The sequence below is a fragment of the Peromyscus leucopus genome, chromosome 19 (assembly GCF_004664715.2).
Source record: "Peromyscus leucopus breed LL Stock chromosome 19, UCI_PerLeu_2.1, whole genome shotgun sequence".
Classification (NCBI taxonomy): domain Eukaryota; kingdom Metazoa; phylum Chordata; class Mammalia; order Rodentia; family Cricetidae; genus Peromyscus; species Peromyscus leucopus.
The window spans coordinates 72241979-72259942 of NC_051079.1; the positions used below are offsets into that span (position 1 = coordinate 72241979).

The window sequence follows — 17964 nt, forward strand, 5'->3', positions numbered from 1 at the left end:
AAGTAGAGGCAGTGGACCTCTGTGAGTTCTCTGCCAGCCTGGTATACAAAGCAGGTTCCAGGGCATCCAGGGCTGTTACACAGAGAAAAACCCTTCTGAAAAATGAATGAATGAATGAATGAATGAATGAATGAATAAAAATAAAACAAATAAAGTCCTTCTCTCTGTTCTGGCTTCTCAAATGAAGATATGGCTCCAAAGCACACCTTCATTGGCATTTGTTTAATTTCCTTTCTCCCCAACAGAAAGCTTCTATTGGTATTGGAAGGCATTCCATTCAAGTTTAGGGGATGAACAGCCACTAACTTAGTATAGAGCTTGTGTGTTTGCTCCCACCAATATATCAGACATGCCATTTCTAGCTATAAAAAAACACTTCTAGGGCAGGAAAGATGGCTCAAGGACCCAAGGACCCAAGTTGGGCTCCTAGCACCCACGTCTAAGAACAGTTAAAGATAAGCAGGCTAGAACTGTGTGCTCCCAAGCCTAGGAATCAGAAGAAACTAGAGTATTCACTCAAATAAATTAAACTAGAACTATATTTCTATTTCAGAGAAAAACATGTTATATTTAAAAATCCAATGCAATTCTGCCTGCAAGTTAAAAATTCAAACATTTGTTTAGTGCTTAAATTAGAGTTAAAACAACACTAAAGTGCCATCCTGCTCAAGATCAAAGCACAGTGATAAAGAGTAAGTACATCAGCACCCCACCACTATCCCGGAACCCTGTCCTTACACCACTACTTACGAGGATGGGCTGACAGCAATACAAAACCTGGATCATCAATCACATGGTAAGCACACTATAAAATGAGGTCATCCCTCATACTTACCCGTTACTTTCTTAAGGTTTAAAATCTTCCCACATTTGAAGTACTACTTCCTAGACACCTTAAAACGATCTAGTCATGAGCTTAACTTTATGACAACTTTATATCAACTATCTCTGACAAACATGTTTCACACTCAGAAAGATTCTACACAAAAAGTTAAAATTTAATCTATGTTTTTAAAGGCATTTTAAAATCAATACTTTGGTAGTATTTCCATGTCATTTTTTAAGGAAAAAGCTACTGGACCAGAAATAAAAGGCTAAGATAAAGGAGTGACAACTCAAGGAGCAAAAAGGAGAAATATTCAATGTCATCAGAGCACACATTCCTGGCTTGTCTCATGGTATCTGAAAAGGTTGTTTTATTATCAGTGTAACTAATCACAATGAAACCGTCTCTTACAACTAAAGACATTATAATGAATTTTCTTTACAGCTACAGAGGAATGGGATTTGCTGTTTCACATCAAATTGAACAGACTATATAAATTCTTCTTCCTATTTATTGTAAAATATAATTTCATCTATAAAATCAGTCATGAAATATTAAAACTGAAACAACAGAATTTATGTCCTTTACTTAATTGAGTTGAAACGGTCTATTCACTAAAAATAGAGGTGGGAGGTCACAGGTGATGGAGCCCCTCTTTCCTCATTAAGTGTTTCCATTAATCCCTTGATTTTCAAGAATTTATAATGCAGCCATTTAAAAAAAAGCATTGCATGGTAAAAGTTAGTCTATGTTCCTTAAATTTTCCCTTCTTCTCTTTCAAAGCAAGAGATGAAGCATGTTACATACAAATGCTGAGGATAGTGGAAGACACAGGAGCATAAAGTTAAAGAAACAGATCACACTGCAATTTTTAACACTAGTGAAAAAGAACACGAGCTACAAAGGGAAAGTCTTTACTTCCTTCTCAACTGCGCCAAATCAGCTGGAAGACACAGACAAGTTTCAGCTTCCTTGTTACAGTCCAAGAAGGAAAGATTACGATTCCTAAATTCAATCAAAAATCCCTTGCCAATGTGAATCACTAAGCACTCAAATACTGCATTCTTAGTAATGGATTTCTTTTTAATTAAAGAGAAAAAATAGAAAAATGGGATTTTGAAAATCTGGAGGAACTGTAACAAAAACAAAAGAGACAGAGGGAAGGAAGGACGGTGCTAAAGACAGGCGCACAGAGCTCTGCTTAGACTCATCAGGTCTGTGAGGGGAGACGGAATACAAAGAACTGCAGGGAGAAAAGCCTAAAACTACTAATTTCGGAAGAAATCTGGAAAACACTGTAATTCCAGATGTCAATAAGCTAACACACCATATAAAACTATCAAGCCTCAAGACATTTGGAATATAAATTATTAGGTACCAAAGATCTGAGTGTTAAGAAAGTATATTTAGAAAGGAGAAAATCTTCAGCATTAAATTTTTAAATGAATATAGTTCTACTGAGTCCATTTATATAATAAGGTTAATTTTTTCTTCTTGGTAGTGAAATTATAGGTAATTTTTTTCTCCAATTCATGGCATTTTTCTATACTTTCCAAAATAACCTTTAGGGAAGGAGTTAAGTGTGAAGCTTAAGAAAAAAAAAGTTGCTGCCCGTTACTGAAGTACTAAAAAATGATGATTGCTATTAAAGGAGAAAGGGAAAGAGTGGACGTCTGCAGCAGTACTGTTCAAATGAAAGGTCAAAAGTACACAAATCAAAGCAAAGTCAGGGCAGCATAATCATAGCCAGAGATGTTGGAGGTCACACTGGTCAGACAGCAGGGACATGGACACTAAGAAAGCTACCTATGGCTCTTTAAATCTCACATTAAACATGTAAGAATGGGAGCTGGTGTTGGCTTGAGAACTACTAACGCTGTGCTCATCTGGTGCCCATTCTCCACTCAACGGAACCTGGCTGACTCCAGGGCTGGCCAAGGACACATGAAGAACCTGTAGCACATTCTGTCACAAGGAAGGGAGATGCTCTGAAAGAAAAACCATGTCAAGAAGACATGAGCGCAAGACTAAGCATTACCCATTTGTTAGAACTGAGTGAAGACAGCACTCCGATGACTTGGGGGTGGATGGGCAAGTGGATTGACAGACAGGAGGGATGCAGCAAAGGTAAGGGGAGGGGAAGGTGCCTAAAGTACAGCTCTGTTTATATGAGGTCAGGGCCAGTGGCCAAGCGCAAAAGAGTACTAGAGAAGTTATATTGACCAAACAATGAATTAGGCAAGATTCATCAATGGAACTAGGCCAGGCAGAGTATTTTGATATGGAGCATAATCTTTGCATGCTGTTTAAACTATCTCTCCACAAACCACTGATTAGTTCCAAGGTATAATAAATGAATGAATGAATGAATGAATGAATGAATGAATGAAGTAGGTGAAGTGGGGGGAGGGACAGCAAATGGTACTATCTTGGCTGGGTAATCAAAACCAGCATCCTCAATGAAGGGCAGGTGGACACAGTGTACCCCAAAATGTGACACACTGACAAAATCACATTACCCAAACATCACATCAGCCAAGAATATAAAACCTCTGACTGAGTAAAAACAGCAAGCAAACATATCATCAGCACTGTTTTGTTCAAGAAAATAAAATGGTGAGAAAGCCCACCAGCCTCAAAAATGCAGTGTCATGAAGACAACAGTTACAGAAATGTTGTAAATGACAGGAGGCTAAGGAGACAAGAAGCCCAGATGTAATACCTGAAGACTGGATCCTCCGCTGGCAATGACACATGTAACAAAGGCATTTTAGGTCAACTCTCAATAACTGCCAATCTACATTTACAAAACTGGTAGGTAACATTAGCAGTATGTAAGAAGCTATCTCTACTGGATTTCCTTTGCTTTGCTTTGAGTTTATTTGGTTTTTTGTTTTTGATTTTTTTTGGGGGGGGGGGGGTTGGTATTGTTTTGTTTTTTTAAGGCAAGGTCTTACTATGTAGTCATAGCTGGGCAGGAATCCAAGAGATTCTCCTGCCTCTGCCTCCCAAGTGCTGCTATCAAAGGAGATCAACGCCATGCCCAATTAATTCTTAAAAAGTTATCAACTGAGTATTCCTGAGTAAAGGGTTATGATGCAAACATATATGGGGCTGGATTTAAATCACTCACACACACACACACACACACACACACACACACACACACACACACACGGCTATGAGGACTGGGTGTCTATGAGAAAAAGAGGCAGGGTCAGGGACATAGCTCGGTGATAAAGGATTTGACTAACATGGACAGGCCCTGGATTTTATCTCCAACAGAACAAAGGCAGAAGGGGGCTGCAAACTGATAACAATACATGAATCATTGTAAAAGTTACAAAGATGGGTGATCTAGAAAAAAAATCTGTGTTTATTTTCACATTTTTCTATTCAATTTAGAATGGTTTCTGAATAAAAAGTAAAAAAAAAAAGGAAGCGAGAGATGGAGGGAAGGAGGGAGGGAGAGAGAGAGGGACAGAGGGAGGGAAGGAGGGAGGGAGAGAGAGGGGGACAGAAGGAGGGAAAAAGGGAGGGAGGGAGGGAGGGGAAAATGGGAGAACAGAATTTTATACATATGGCTTATATAGTCCTCTGCAGCATCTCCAACATCTTCTTGCCTTTGAAGGCACCAGCACACACCACACATACACAGAGAGAGACACATGCACGTAAATAAAAAGTAAAATAAAGCTTTTTAAAAAAAACTTCAATGAATAATATCAATGCTTTTAGAGGAAAACAGTAAGTATTAACTTACATACCAAGAATCAAACTTACCAAAAGGTCTGAAAATGTTAAAACTGAAATAAAATAAAACATGCCCAATCAGTTCTAGAAAGATGGCTCACAGTGAAGGGCACAATTACTCTTGTAGAGGATCTGAGTTCACAACTGCTTGTAACCTCAACCTCTGACCTGCAGGCAACTGCATTATGTACACAGAAACACAGAGAGAGAGAGAGACACACACACACACACACACAGAGAGACACAAGCACAAACACACACAGAAACACAGAGAGAGACACACACACACACACAGAGACACAAGCACAAACACACACAGAAACACAGAGAGACACACACACACAGAGACACAAGCACAAACACACACAGAAACACAGAGAGGTACACACAGACACACACACACAGAGACACACAGACATAGAGACACACACAAAAACATTAAAAATAATTTTTAAGCCTGGCGGTGGTGGTGCACGCCTTTAATCCCAGCACTCAGGAGGCAGAGGCAGTTGGATCTCTGTGAGTTCAAGGCCAGTCTGGTCTACAGAGAGAGATCCAGGACAAGCACCAAAACTACACAGAGAAACCCTGTCTCGAAAAAAACAACAAAAAAAAGTAATTTTTAAAAACTCTTTTAAAAGGCCATCAATCTAGGTAAACTCTATAATTGTAAAACTATTTGCAGTGAAGGCCATACTACACACTTCCCCTGTATCAAGGACGATATTGGCCTCGTCCTCTTCCCGACAGTCTCACGATGACAGGAACAGAAGATGCCCCAGCACGATACTTTCCTTGATCTTTGTTTATTTGTTTGTTTCCTTTGGAACAGGGTCTTACTACTGTATAGTCCAGACCGTCCTCAGACTCAAGACCATCCTGCCTCTGGATTCTCACTGGTGAGATCACAATTACAATGTGCACCACAGCTGGCCACATCTTCCTTACTCTCAAGCAACAAGAGAATACAGAGAACCAGAAGAGAAACACACAAAGTCAGGTTCCATATGTAAGAAGTTTTTTATCAAGATTTTGTTTGTAATCATGTGCCTATGTGTATAGTTTTAGTGTAGATTTGCGCACATGAATGCAGTGCCTGCAGAGGCCAGAAGGGGACATCAGATCCCTCGAGGACTAGAGTTACAGGTGATTGTGAGCTATCCAGAGAGTGATGGGGACTGAACACAGGTCTTCTGCAAGAACCGTATGAGCTCTTAACTGCTGAGCCATCTCTCCAGCCACTTTTTTCTTCCTTTCTTCCTTTCTCGCTCTCTTTCTTTCTTTCTTTGTGTTATGTTCTGGTTTTGGTAAAAAGGCTTAAAAAAACATTAACTAAATGTCTACAAGGAAAAGAAGCAAAATCATACACATACACACACACACACACACACACACACACACACACAATTACTACTTAATTTCAAAGAAAAATGAAGTTAAATTTGTAGGGAAACGGAAAAACTGTCAATATATAATATTAAGCAAGGTCACAAAAATCTCAGAAAGAAATAAACCACATATTCTCCCATATTTGGAATCCAGCTGATAACGTATGTATATATGTAAACAAATGTACGTGTGGGTACAGTATAACATGAAGGAAAGAGAACAAGAAAGGCTAAATATAAGGCGATGAGTAAGGACTGAATGCAGGTAATGGACACAGTTATGAACGAGGATATATAGCTAATTGTTTTTCTAGTTATACTTCTGTCATGGATTTTTTGTTTTTGTTTTTGGTGGTGGATATGAGCATAAAACATATTGAAGAGCTGGGAATGGGGCTGCATGCCTTTAATCCCATCACAAAATGATGAGAAGCCAATATTCTGGATTTAGGACTTGTATTAGATCCCAACCGATGACATCCCAACAAACTGGAGTTACTCGCTCAATGATACATCATGGAACTGAAACTCTAAGGAAATAGATCCCAAAACAGACTATTTTTTCCTGAAAACAGGAGACTCAAGTGTGGGGGTATTGTGTCCCCCAAAATATTGTGTATTCTAATAAATTTATCTGGGGTCAGAGAACAGACAGCCACTAGATACAAAGGCTAGAAAATGGTGGCACTCACACCTTTAATCCTAGCATTCCAGAGATAGAAATCCCTCTGGATCTCTGTGAGTTCAAGGCCACATTGGAAACAGCCAAGCATGGTGACACACGCCTTTAATCCCAGAAAGCCAGCCTTTAATCCCAGAGAGTGGTGGTAGAAAGCAGAAAGGTATATAAGGCGTGAGGGCCAGAAACTAGAAGCATTTTTTGGCTGGTTAAGCATTTGGCTGGTTAAGCATTCAAGCTTTGAAGCAGCAGTTCAGCTGAAAGCCATTGAGATGAGGACACAGAAGCTTCCAGTCTGAGGAAACAAGACCAGCTGAGAAGTTGACCAGGTGAGGTTAGCTGTGGCTTATTCTGTCTCTCTGATCTACCAGCATGGACCCCAATAACTCACCTTGGGTTTGATTTTATTAATAAGAACTTTTAAGATTCCTGCTACACTCAAGTACACCTAAATCTATCCAACATGGGAGTCTCCTCTGCTTTAACTCTTAATTGTAAAAAGTAACTTGCTGGGTGTGGTGATGCATGCCTTTAATCCCAGCACTATGTAAGCAAAGCCAAGCAGATCTCTATGAGTTCAAGGCCAGCATGGACTCCACTGCAAATCCCAGCAGTCAAGGCTATGTAGTAAGATTCTGTCTCAAAATAACAAACAATAAAAAGTAACCTGAAGGCTGGGGAGAAGCGTAAGGACCGGGGTTTGAGTCCAAGGACCACATAAAAGTGCCGAACACGGTGGTCCACACTTGCTATCCCAATGCTATCCCAATGCTGGTGATCACGGGCCAGCCTACCTGGGAAGCTTCAGTTCAGCAAGGGTGCTCATCTCAAAGGAAGTGAACTGCATTTCTGAGGGTCAAACCAGAGGATGTATATAGCCTACACACACACACACACACACACACACACACACACACACACACACACACTTGAAAAAGGAATGTAAAGTAAGCTGATATTCAGTAGCTTTTCTCTCCATCTGTTTCCGTGTTCCCACCTTACAAAACCCCAGGTTTCACTATTGCCCTGTGGATGCTCTCCTGTTTTGTTAAATGGAGGTATGCTGCTTGGTAAATTACAAAGCCCACCCAATTAGACCTTTATCTGGACATGTTGTACTTTTGTCTTCTGGCATCAACACCAATCCTTTACAAACATAGCTAGTGAGCAAAGGTATGAAATTCCAAAGACAGATTCTGAATAAGAAAGTCTGCCCTGTAACAGAAACCTATACTTTCAAAGTATAGTGTCACCTCTGGGTGACACTAAAAAGCTTTATTTGGGAACAACTGAGCCTCCCTAACTCTTCAAAAAGAGAAGAAAATATACTTTCAATGTTTATGTACTGTAAAGGGGAAGTATGTTGAGGGTAAGGGTCAAAAAAACATAATGAACTTATTTAAACAAAACTACTAAATAGATCTCCAAAGACACTTGTCTGCACCATAACACGATATACAAAATTACTTCCAATGTCACACTTTTAGCAAGCATTTCCCTGGTGTCACAATAAAACACGTAAGAGATACCAGAACCTGTTTCCTGAAGGTTCTTAATGAAAACCATTTGATCTCATTTTTTAAAAGACTGTCATTTCTATTCCCTTCCTTCAATGACCTAAAATTTCTAAGCTATTTTTAAAACTGCATTACCACCTTACTTTAAATTCTAATGGTCTTATAATTATATTTTAAATTATCATGCACTCCTTTAACTGATACTCTTTATTGAAAAGTAATTGATCCAATATACATCAAACTCTGCTCCTTAAGTCACAATCAGCAGAAACCACTAATGAACTATGTACTGCCAAAGAAGTAGCTGTTACTGTTTCTAGATTTCAAACACAAAGTTCCAGTTATATTTATCAGGGTTCTTTCTGCATACCAATTAGTAATTGAAGAGCATTCTGAGCTTGAGTTACACTTGATGACTAAACCAGTGTTACTCAGCCTTCATTAGTCTTTTTTCCTACCACGCTTTTAATTGCCTTACCTAGCTTTATTTAAAACTATTTTTAATAAAAGAACAAAGGCCCACTATATAAGAGGAAACAAAAGAGACATATGAACATCAGACATGTGGCAAAGTGTTCAGAATTAGAGCATGGAGATCATCTAGCTTTCACAACCATAGATAAACAAGAGCCGGAATACCTGGAACTGCTGTAAAAAGCCCACATTCTACATGTACCTAGAAAGGATCATACAGGATCACTTCCCTGTGCCTTAGTGCAGACAGCTCTGCCACAGAAGGCCTCTCAGGGCCTGTCACCTTCCTCCTGAGGACTGGATCTGTCAGAAACTAGGACATCCCTAATGGCAAGAGCTTCACGGTTCTCACGATCTTGACAACATTAGCACTCTGATTATCAAACAAAAAGAGTAGTACTATTTGGTTCTAACGTACACTTGATTTGACACAGGGCTGCTGGCACTACATCTCTACTCCTGCTACATAACATTCCAAGTGGTAGCAGTGACACCGTGACAGCTTAACTTTACAGTTTAACTGATGGTTATAAAAACAAAATTCCCAGTGTAGATTTTAATATGACATAGGAAAACAAGGTTACTAAAATCAAGGAGGAAAATCAGCAAGTGTTGATTTCAAAAAAAAAAAAAGTCCCTTTTTCTCAACAAACTGTCTAGGTAAAAGGAGAGTATCCTAAGCCTCAGGGAATTACATTTTAAATTAGCATGCGCTGCTTCAACTGATTACCTATCAATGAGCTAGACAGCAAACAAGGAAGTCTGTCATCTGCGAGAATGATAAAGGCATGTGTGTTGCTCTGAAAATAAAACTACAAAAGTAAAGAAAGTAACTTCAAAAAAAGGAAGAACCCCTCACCAGTCTTCCTCTGCACTCCGCCATTCCCATCGTGACCTGACTTTGGTTTGTTTTGCCTATTTGTCTGTGCATGGTTTTTGTCCTTTACATCTGCATGGCACTGAACAGCTGGACTGCTCTCCCACTTATAACCATGCCCACAGGCAAGCTGTCTCCCCAGTGAGACAAGGACAGTAATAAAGCTTGCTGCCAGAGGGCACTATGAGGTAAAGTCAGTTATTTAGTGGCACATAAACTCGGCAATAATGTGCTCAAACTGGTGCCTGGAACAGAGGAGGTGCTCAAGAGGAATTAACCAACAGAAAGAATCACGAAGCCAGTTTTCCTGATCTGTCACACTTCTCCAAGATCACATCTTCCTCCCCAGCTTATCTTTTTCATACAAACTAAACAGTGCCCACACAGACAGGCATGTGAGTCAGAAATATTCTAAGACCTGGAACACACATCACAGCTTAGGAAAGCACAATGTATTACCTGAGTCCTTCCATGGAATCCCTCCCTCCTCACTTTGCTCTTCTTACAAAAGGAACTACCAACTTGACTCCCTCCCTCCCTCCCTCCCTTCCTCCCTCTCTCCCCCCTCTCCCCTCTCTGATGTTTCCTTTTTCAGTGCTGAGTATGGATCCAATGCACTGCATATGCTGGACAAGCACAACCTAGAAAGCCACATCCCAGCCCTCACCTGCTTTTCACTAATAATGCCTGTATTCTTAACAGTAACGCAGCTTTGTTCTGTGTGCTTCTGAACGTTAAAAAGTGGGAACAGGGGAGAACACTATATGCGGTCTTCTACATTTAGTTTTGTTTTCTGTTCCTTCAGTTTGAGAAAGTGTCTTCCCAAGCTGCCTATGGTAGTAAAGGTTGTCAAGGTAGTCCTGTGCCTCGAGCCTATCATGGTTCCCTCAGTCTTCCGAGCAGCTGGGGCTGGAGATGTGCACAAACATGCCTACCTAAGGCTTTCCCTTTGTCATGTCTCCAGGCACTCACCTAAGCTTTTCCCTGGGGCAATGTCTTCAAATGTTACCATTAGCTGGGTTTGTCAGCTCAAGCCTTTAGCCCAGCAGAAACAGGCAGAGATCTTTGTGAGTTTGAGATTAGCCTGGTTTATAAAGAAAGTTCCAGGCCAGCCAGGACTACATAGTAAGATCCTGTCTAAAAAAACAAACAAAAAAAAAAACAGCAAATTTCCATTACTGCTGTAAAATAAAGACTAAGAATCAGTAATCTGAACACTCTGGTGGCTGACGAAGGAAGGATTCTGAGTCAGAGAGTATACTGTTCATATCATTACCAATTACACTCATACTCCTTGGTTCTCTGCCCCCCCAACAATATTGTCAGGCTTTTCACTGTTGCCAACCTAATGGATAAATTACATACCAGGTTAGTCCTTCTAATTACTAATCAACTAGAGCATTTTTATATTCATGTTTCTTTTTTTTTTTTTTTTTTGGTTTTTCAAGACAGGGTTTCTCTGTGTAGCTTTGCGCCTTTCCTGGAACTCACTTGGTAGCCCAGGCTGGCCTCGAACTCACAGAGATCCGCCTGGCTCTGCCTCCCGAGTGCTGGGATTAAAAGCGTGCGCCACCACCGCCCGGCTTCATGTTTCTTTTGTGTGTGTAAAATACATTCTTGGTTATTTATCCATTTTCCTACTATTCTTTTGTAAGTGTAAGTGTGTGTGTGTGTGTGTGTGTGTGTGTGTGTGTGTGTGTGTAAGGCAGAAGGGGAAAGAGAGAATGGGCATATATGTGTTGAGGTCAGAGAGTAACTTCTGGGAGTCAGTTTTTGTGTTCCACCTTGCTGAGGCAGTCTCCATTGTTTCTACTACTGTGCTGTGTATTCCAGGATGGCTGGGCTGCAAACTTTCTAGCAGGTCTGTCTCCATGGTCCATCTCATGTACAAATACTGGGATTAAGATGTGTGTCTTATTGTCATGACTTTTCACTTGGATTCATCAGGCTTTAGTCTGACACTCCCTAACTTGTTTCCAATTATTCTTACTGATTTTTGCTGTTTGCCCTTCCAATAGTATTAGCCTTTTACCAGTAATATGTAACGACACATTCAATTTTGTTAGCCTGCCTGATCATTTCTGGGTCTTTTTCATATACCATTATCCATACTAATAATGTCAAGCAAACTCATCTTTTCCCTTAGGATTTGTACCTTTTGTGATTGATTCAAGAATCGCAGTCAGTCACACAACTATTGCCCTGGATTACCTTCTAAACGTTTTATAATTTTACCTTCAATATCTAAGTCTTTTATTAACCTGTACATGACTGTTCCTAGTACATAAATTAGACACGCATCCCATAAATAGTAAGATCCTATTTGCTAATGAGCACACATATAAACAACTACAATTTTAAGGTATGAAGTGGTACAAGTGGGGTTTGGCATTTAGCTCAGTGGTAGAGCGCTTGCCTAACAAGCGCAAGGCCCTGAGTTCGGTCCTCAGCTGAGGGATGGGGGGAGGGGGGAGTGGTACAAGTGAACTGGAGAAGGCACCTGACAATTTGAGCCCTGCTTCTTTCTGGCTGCTGCATTCCCCAGGGCTCTGCTCAGCTACCCTGACAGACTCCTAGAATGCCCTGCCCTCTTTTAGGGTACCCTGTGCCCTTCGAATCACCTAACTCCTATCATATACTGAACCTACCTCCTCTTGTACTCTTTATACATTACAACAATGTATTTGATAACAAGACTATAAACTCCCTAGGAGCAAAGTGCCTATCAGACATCCAAGGACTTACAAGTTAACTGTCAGATGAGTGAAGGTTAAAGTGTTGTGGAAGTCAGTGTGCTGGCCTGGTGACTACAAATAGCAGCTGTACAGTCCCACTGCCTTGGCTAGAATCCTAGCACCACCATGTAAGAGCTGCACAGAGCTACACAAACTGCTTACCCCAAGTTGAGTGTACCATAGTGGATAAAATACAATACACAGATTCAGAGAATATGCTGGAGACTAGATGAGAATATGAATATTTATACAAACTCATAGCTCAAACAAAACATTATTGTTATTTCCATGGAATTCTATTTATTACATTTATTACTATTTAGAGTCAAGTCCTTAGTATTTCAGACACTTCCAATTTTCTGGGGTATACACAAGAGAGCCAAACTGTTAACTGGAGGAGGTGGGAATGGGGGGCAGGCTGGGGGTAAGGGGAGGGTGTGGGAGGGGGAGAATAGGGGAACCCGTGGCTGATATGTAGAACTGAATGGTATTATAAAACAAAATAAAATTTTAAAAAAAGAGGGAAAAAAAAAGTAACATGCAGAAAATAACCATGTACATAAAAGCAATAATGCTCAAAAGGAGAAATGAAACTTCTTGTTGGGGGCTATTCAACCCTATCCACCCTCTCCCCAAAAGATTCCTCCTCCAGAGCTACCTGTGGGAAAATGTTCTAGATACAACTTTAGGAAGTGATAAGGTCCTTTATTCTTTGATACGCCATCAACTTCAGTCTCTGCAGCTACTTCTGTTACACTGTAGGTAGTTACGACAGACAGGTAAAGAGAATTGTGGGAACCACAATCTAATAACAATAGTGAGAAAGTATAGTTGGAGGAGAATAAATGAAAAGAATCAAAGTCACTTTTCACCAAAGGAAGTCTTTAATACAGAAATAGGTATGTATACACGTGAGATATGGGTTGTGATATTTGAATCTGCAATGTCCCCACATGCTCCAGTTTTGAACTCTTGATGCCCAGCTTGTGGTCTTATTTTGAAGCTTGTAAATCCTTTAAGAAGTAGAGCCTGTTGGGCAAAAGATCACCTACCTGATTTCAACCTGTTTTCTCCACTTCCTGATCTGCAGCACACGTTCCCAATGTCATGAATTCCACCATGCTTTCCTACATTTTCAGCTCCCTGAAGCAGTGAGCTAATAAACTTGTCCCTTGGGTGCTTTGTCGGGTATTTTGGTAACAGCCAATGCAAAACTAACAAAAAAACTAATAAAAAAAAAAAAAAAAAAAAAAAGCAGGTATCAAAGAACTGAGGTCATTACTGCAACTAACCCTGGCCCTGCTGTGTTTATGCTGTTGGAACTGGTGTGCAAGAGGAATATGAAAGAGTCTGGAAATGTGAGCTAAAGAAGCTCTAGAATGTTACACACAAAAAGTAACAGGTAATTTTTCTGGGATGTCTAAAGACCAAAATGTTAACAGAAATGCAGACAGGAAAGAATATATTCGTGAGTTGACAGAGAGGAACAAGGAGCCTATTAGGTATTAGACTAAACACCATTCTTCTTAAGTTCTGGCAAACAACCTAACTGTAGTTTGTCCATGTTCTGAAAATCTGAGCAAGGCTCAATTCAAAAGGAATGTGGACTAATTTATATTTGGGGAAGAGAATTTAAAGATATCGTAGCATGCTTTTAACCAGATTTACAGTAAGAAAGACAAAAAACAGAGCACAAAGATTTGAAAAAGCATCAGTCTGGCTAAGAAAGTGGCTAATAACACCTTTCAAGTTGTAGAAAAAACAAGTATAGAAAAAGCTGTGATTATTAAGGAGATCAGCACCATTAAAGAGAAGCAGGACAATGTACACTGTGACAACACAAAGTTTGCCTCCCTGGGGAGACCTCAAGGAAGAAATGGCCTTGTTGGGGGAGGTGTGTTACTGAGTAAATGGGCTTTGATGGTCTAAAAACGCAGACCAGGCCAGGTCTTACTCTCACTCTGCCTGGAACTTGCAGAACTCAGGTAAGCAACTGCCCCAGCACCATGCATGCATTCATGTATGCCTGTCTGCCACCATGCTTCCAGCCATGATGATCGTAGACTAACCCTCTGAAACTACAAGCAAGCCCCCAATTAAATGCTTCCGTTCATAAATTTCCACGGTGTCTCTTCACAGTCAAAGAACAGTAACTAAGACACTATCCCACCCAGAAATTCCAATGACAATTGCTGCTAAGAGCAGAGGAATCTGGATTCCTTAAACCCACACTAACACTACAACACTCACAGAGAGTAAGGGTCCTGGTACCTGGGGCTGCACAAGACCAACAACAGTAGGTACCGCCTCCTGCTGCCTTCACTCACAACTTTCAAAAGCTGAAGTATACAATACACAAAAGATGTAAGGACCAGCCAGCACTGGAAATGCCACTTTTCCTTGCTTAGCCAATTTTTAAGGGTAAATTAACAATGGAAGTCCAGCAAGCTGACTGGTAACAAGTCATGTTAAACCTTTTTGCTTTGGACGTTACCTTCTTATTTTGAAGGAATCCATGGTTGCTTGTGAGAGTTATGCCAAAGAAAATACAGTGTCTCTCTCCACTCGCTGGGAACTAGAGAGGTTTGGCCAATTTTACATCCTACCACTTGGAACTTTACCTGTCACGAGGATGCAGAGGCACAAAGAATGTTTTTGCCCCTGTGGGAGAAGGGACTCAATCATCTATCAACACAGGTGGCAGCTTCTCCAGTGGGAACACTGTCAGCAGCACACTTCTAACCAGACTACTTAGGGGATGTGGGCTGGGCTATGAGCAAAAGCACCCAGTCTCTCTCCAAACACATTTCTCCAGCCTGCTGTCTACTATCTGCCGGTACGTGCCTCTTCCGTTTACGTCAGTCAAAGGCACTCCTACAGTTGACAACTGGGAACCACGTGTGGCCCTGTAACACTTGCCCTCAGAACACACTCTCTCAACAGGGGATTGCACTGCCAACGCCAGTTACTATCTAGTACTCTACTACCCCGTCCACCAGCTTACCTGCTGCAGTGACGGGCACAAAACAAGCTGGCAAGAAATGTTTCCTGTATGACTTGCACAGCTGGGGGAGTGGCAGGCCACCATGCATAAACACCCACTACCACTCATCTCCAAGTGTCAAAGCACCAGGTGGAACTGCACGGCTTAACGCACGAATTTACAAACTAGGATTCTTTTCATCACCTAATTAGCAAACCACTTTCTTAAAAGACAAAGAAACAAATTAGGATATATTTCACTAGTGTTCTTTTCCAATAAGAAAAGCCTAATTTGGGAAAATTGCCCCCAATGAAGTACATGCCTACTAAAACTTGCCACCAAACTCAAATGCTGTGTCTCCCAAGATTACACCACCCCACCAGGTCAGTAGGTGTAACTTCCTCTCTATTTCCAGATCGCTGTTTTAGCACTTACAAGGTACATTTATTAAAATAACCAATGTTAGTTTTCCAGAACCTAGAATGATGGCTGGCACAAACAGGAAGTGGTGCTTTTGAAGTGGAGACACTTTGCTTTTAGTACCAAATCCACTGTTTGTGCCCCTCTGCAACTTTTCTACAAATCTGGAAAATAATTTTTTTTTTAATGGAACCAGTCTTCAGTAAACGATTATTACATCTCCTATACCGCAGAGCTTGGCTTGTACCAATAGAAGGAATAATCTTATTTGTAACAAGGCAATACTAAACATTGGAATGTGGACACTGATTTTGTTCAAGTTATGTACTGGATGTTTGTAAATCAGGAGGAACTGCAATACAAGGTCGTCCTGCTTTATGAGCTACAGAGTATGTTCAACTGACGGGGTCCTCCAACACTTTCACATCAGTACTTTGTTTCAAAATGACTACCATCCCACCAATTAGGTACACTGTGTGTGACTAGCCCTGTAATATAAGAAATCGGGGGTGGGGGGAGAGAGAGAGGGAGAGAGGACAGTGTGTGTGAGTGACTGTGTGGAGTGGTGTGTTCACAGACGCCAAACCCAACAGGAGGTCCGATTCCAGAACCAAATTCAAAACCCGACGCAACCAACAGGGGTCAGCAGCCACTGCTCCCAATGCCCAGCAGCCTGGACTGCAGACAGAAGGCAGGCACGGCCACCCGGTGCTCCCGAGGGCGCGGAGGTGAGTGGGAAGGGGCGCGCTGCCCGCCGCCGACCGCCTGCAGCGGCCCGGGTCTCCCGGCGGTCGCGCAGGGCTGGGGCCTCCCTTTCCGCCGTGGGCTCCCTGTCACCAGCATGGCGTAACGGAAGACGCGCGAGTGGCCGCGGCTAAGGCAGGGCCCCCGGGTGCACAGCGGCGGGCGGGCGGGCGGGCGGGCTGCCCGGAGCCGGTGCTGGGAAGCCCGTGGTCCCTCGGAGCGGACGCTGGGCAGCGCTGCGGCCGGGGACGCGTGCTCTTCCCCCGCCCCGACCCCGGGACGGACCCGGGGACCGCCAAGGCTGTCGACGCGCCGCCGACCGAGGGGACACCCACGCCCGAGGGGCCCGAGGGGGCGCGAGGCCGCCGCGGCACCGCCAGCTGCAACCCCGGGGACGGAGGGCGCCGGGCCGCGGGACGTGCGCCGCCGACAGGCGAGGGCGTGGGTCCCGGCGTGCGGCGGGGCGGCGTCGGGCCCCGGCGGGGAGGGGCGGAGGCGGGGGAGGGGGCGGGAGCGCGGCCGGCCCGCGGGCTCCCGACGCCGCGCCGCCCGCCCGGGCCCCGCAGGCCGCCGCCCCCGGACCCCGCGCCGACGCCAGGCCATCCCCGCCCCCAGACCCCCCGCCCCGTCGGAGAATAACTCACCTGTTTGTCGGGGGAAATCGCTCCTGCTCGGCCCTCTGACTGACTCCTCCGGCTCACCGTCTTCCCTCTGGGAGGAAGGGGCGGGACTTCCTGCTGCTCCGTTGAGCTGCTTCCGGCGGTTCCCAGGGCGACGGAGCGGGATGGAGCGCAGCGCACCATAACCGGAGCACAGAGGTTTTCCAGCCGCCTTGGTACAGACCCAGGCTCACGTCCTCTTATTTTTTTTTCCCTCCCTTGAAGGCCCCGCAGCGCGGCGTGTCGAGTTGTTTTCCGTCCGTCTGTACTTTCCGGAAGTCCCTACGAGAGAAAACAGGAAGTTCCACCCTCCCCGCTGGGAGGGGAACGGAAAGCCTAGAGAGTCAATCTGTAGGGCAGACGCTCCTTAGGCTCGGGGACGGCGGGATCGTCCCCGGAGGGCAGGAGGACGCCCAGCGGGCCGACCCCCGCAGCACCCCGCGCCCGGGCTCCATCCCTCGAGCCCGAGGGCGGTGCCGGGAAGGGCAGGGGCGTGGCCTGCGCAAGGCCTTCCTCCGCCTCCGGCCCCCAAGGGGTCCGCTCCGAGCCTCCGGGATTGCCGCAGAGAGCGAAAGAAAAGACAATCCAGCGACGCCAGAATGGGGCCTCCCTTGTGTTGACCCCAGGGGGCCGCGAATCTAATGGGGTCACGAGGATAATCTAGTTGAATTTTCATTGTGATGCACCTATGCAGGGTGGCGAATTGCTGTGTACTAGAGTCAGCCGTTTCCAAGATTGCACAATTAGTAAAAGCGGAGCGTAGCTCCAACATCGGGAGTCAGCCCTGTGTGGTCTTCAGTGCTGACTCAAATCTCAGGACCAACATTGGCTTGCACATCTATCCTCGGAGTGCAGTGGACTGGGTAGGATGTGGCGCTTCAGTGACCCCTGGATCTTAGTTTCCACATT

At 43.5% G+C, this 17964-nt stretch overlaps 1 protein-coding gene across 1 annotated transcript in view; it reads right to left on the bottom strand.

Annotated features, from left to right (window-relative positions):
- Znf407 (zinc finger protein 407) overlaps positions 1–17287 on the bottom strand; it is a 422868-nt gene extending 405581 nt beyond the window's left edge. Inside the window, exon 1 of the mRNA XM_028873874.2 lies at positions 17041–17287. The gene's annotated coding sequence lies outside the window, so the exon portion shown is untranslated. The remainder of the gene's footprint in view (positions 1–17040) is intronic.
- Positions 17288–17964: the final 677 nt, after the last annotated feature.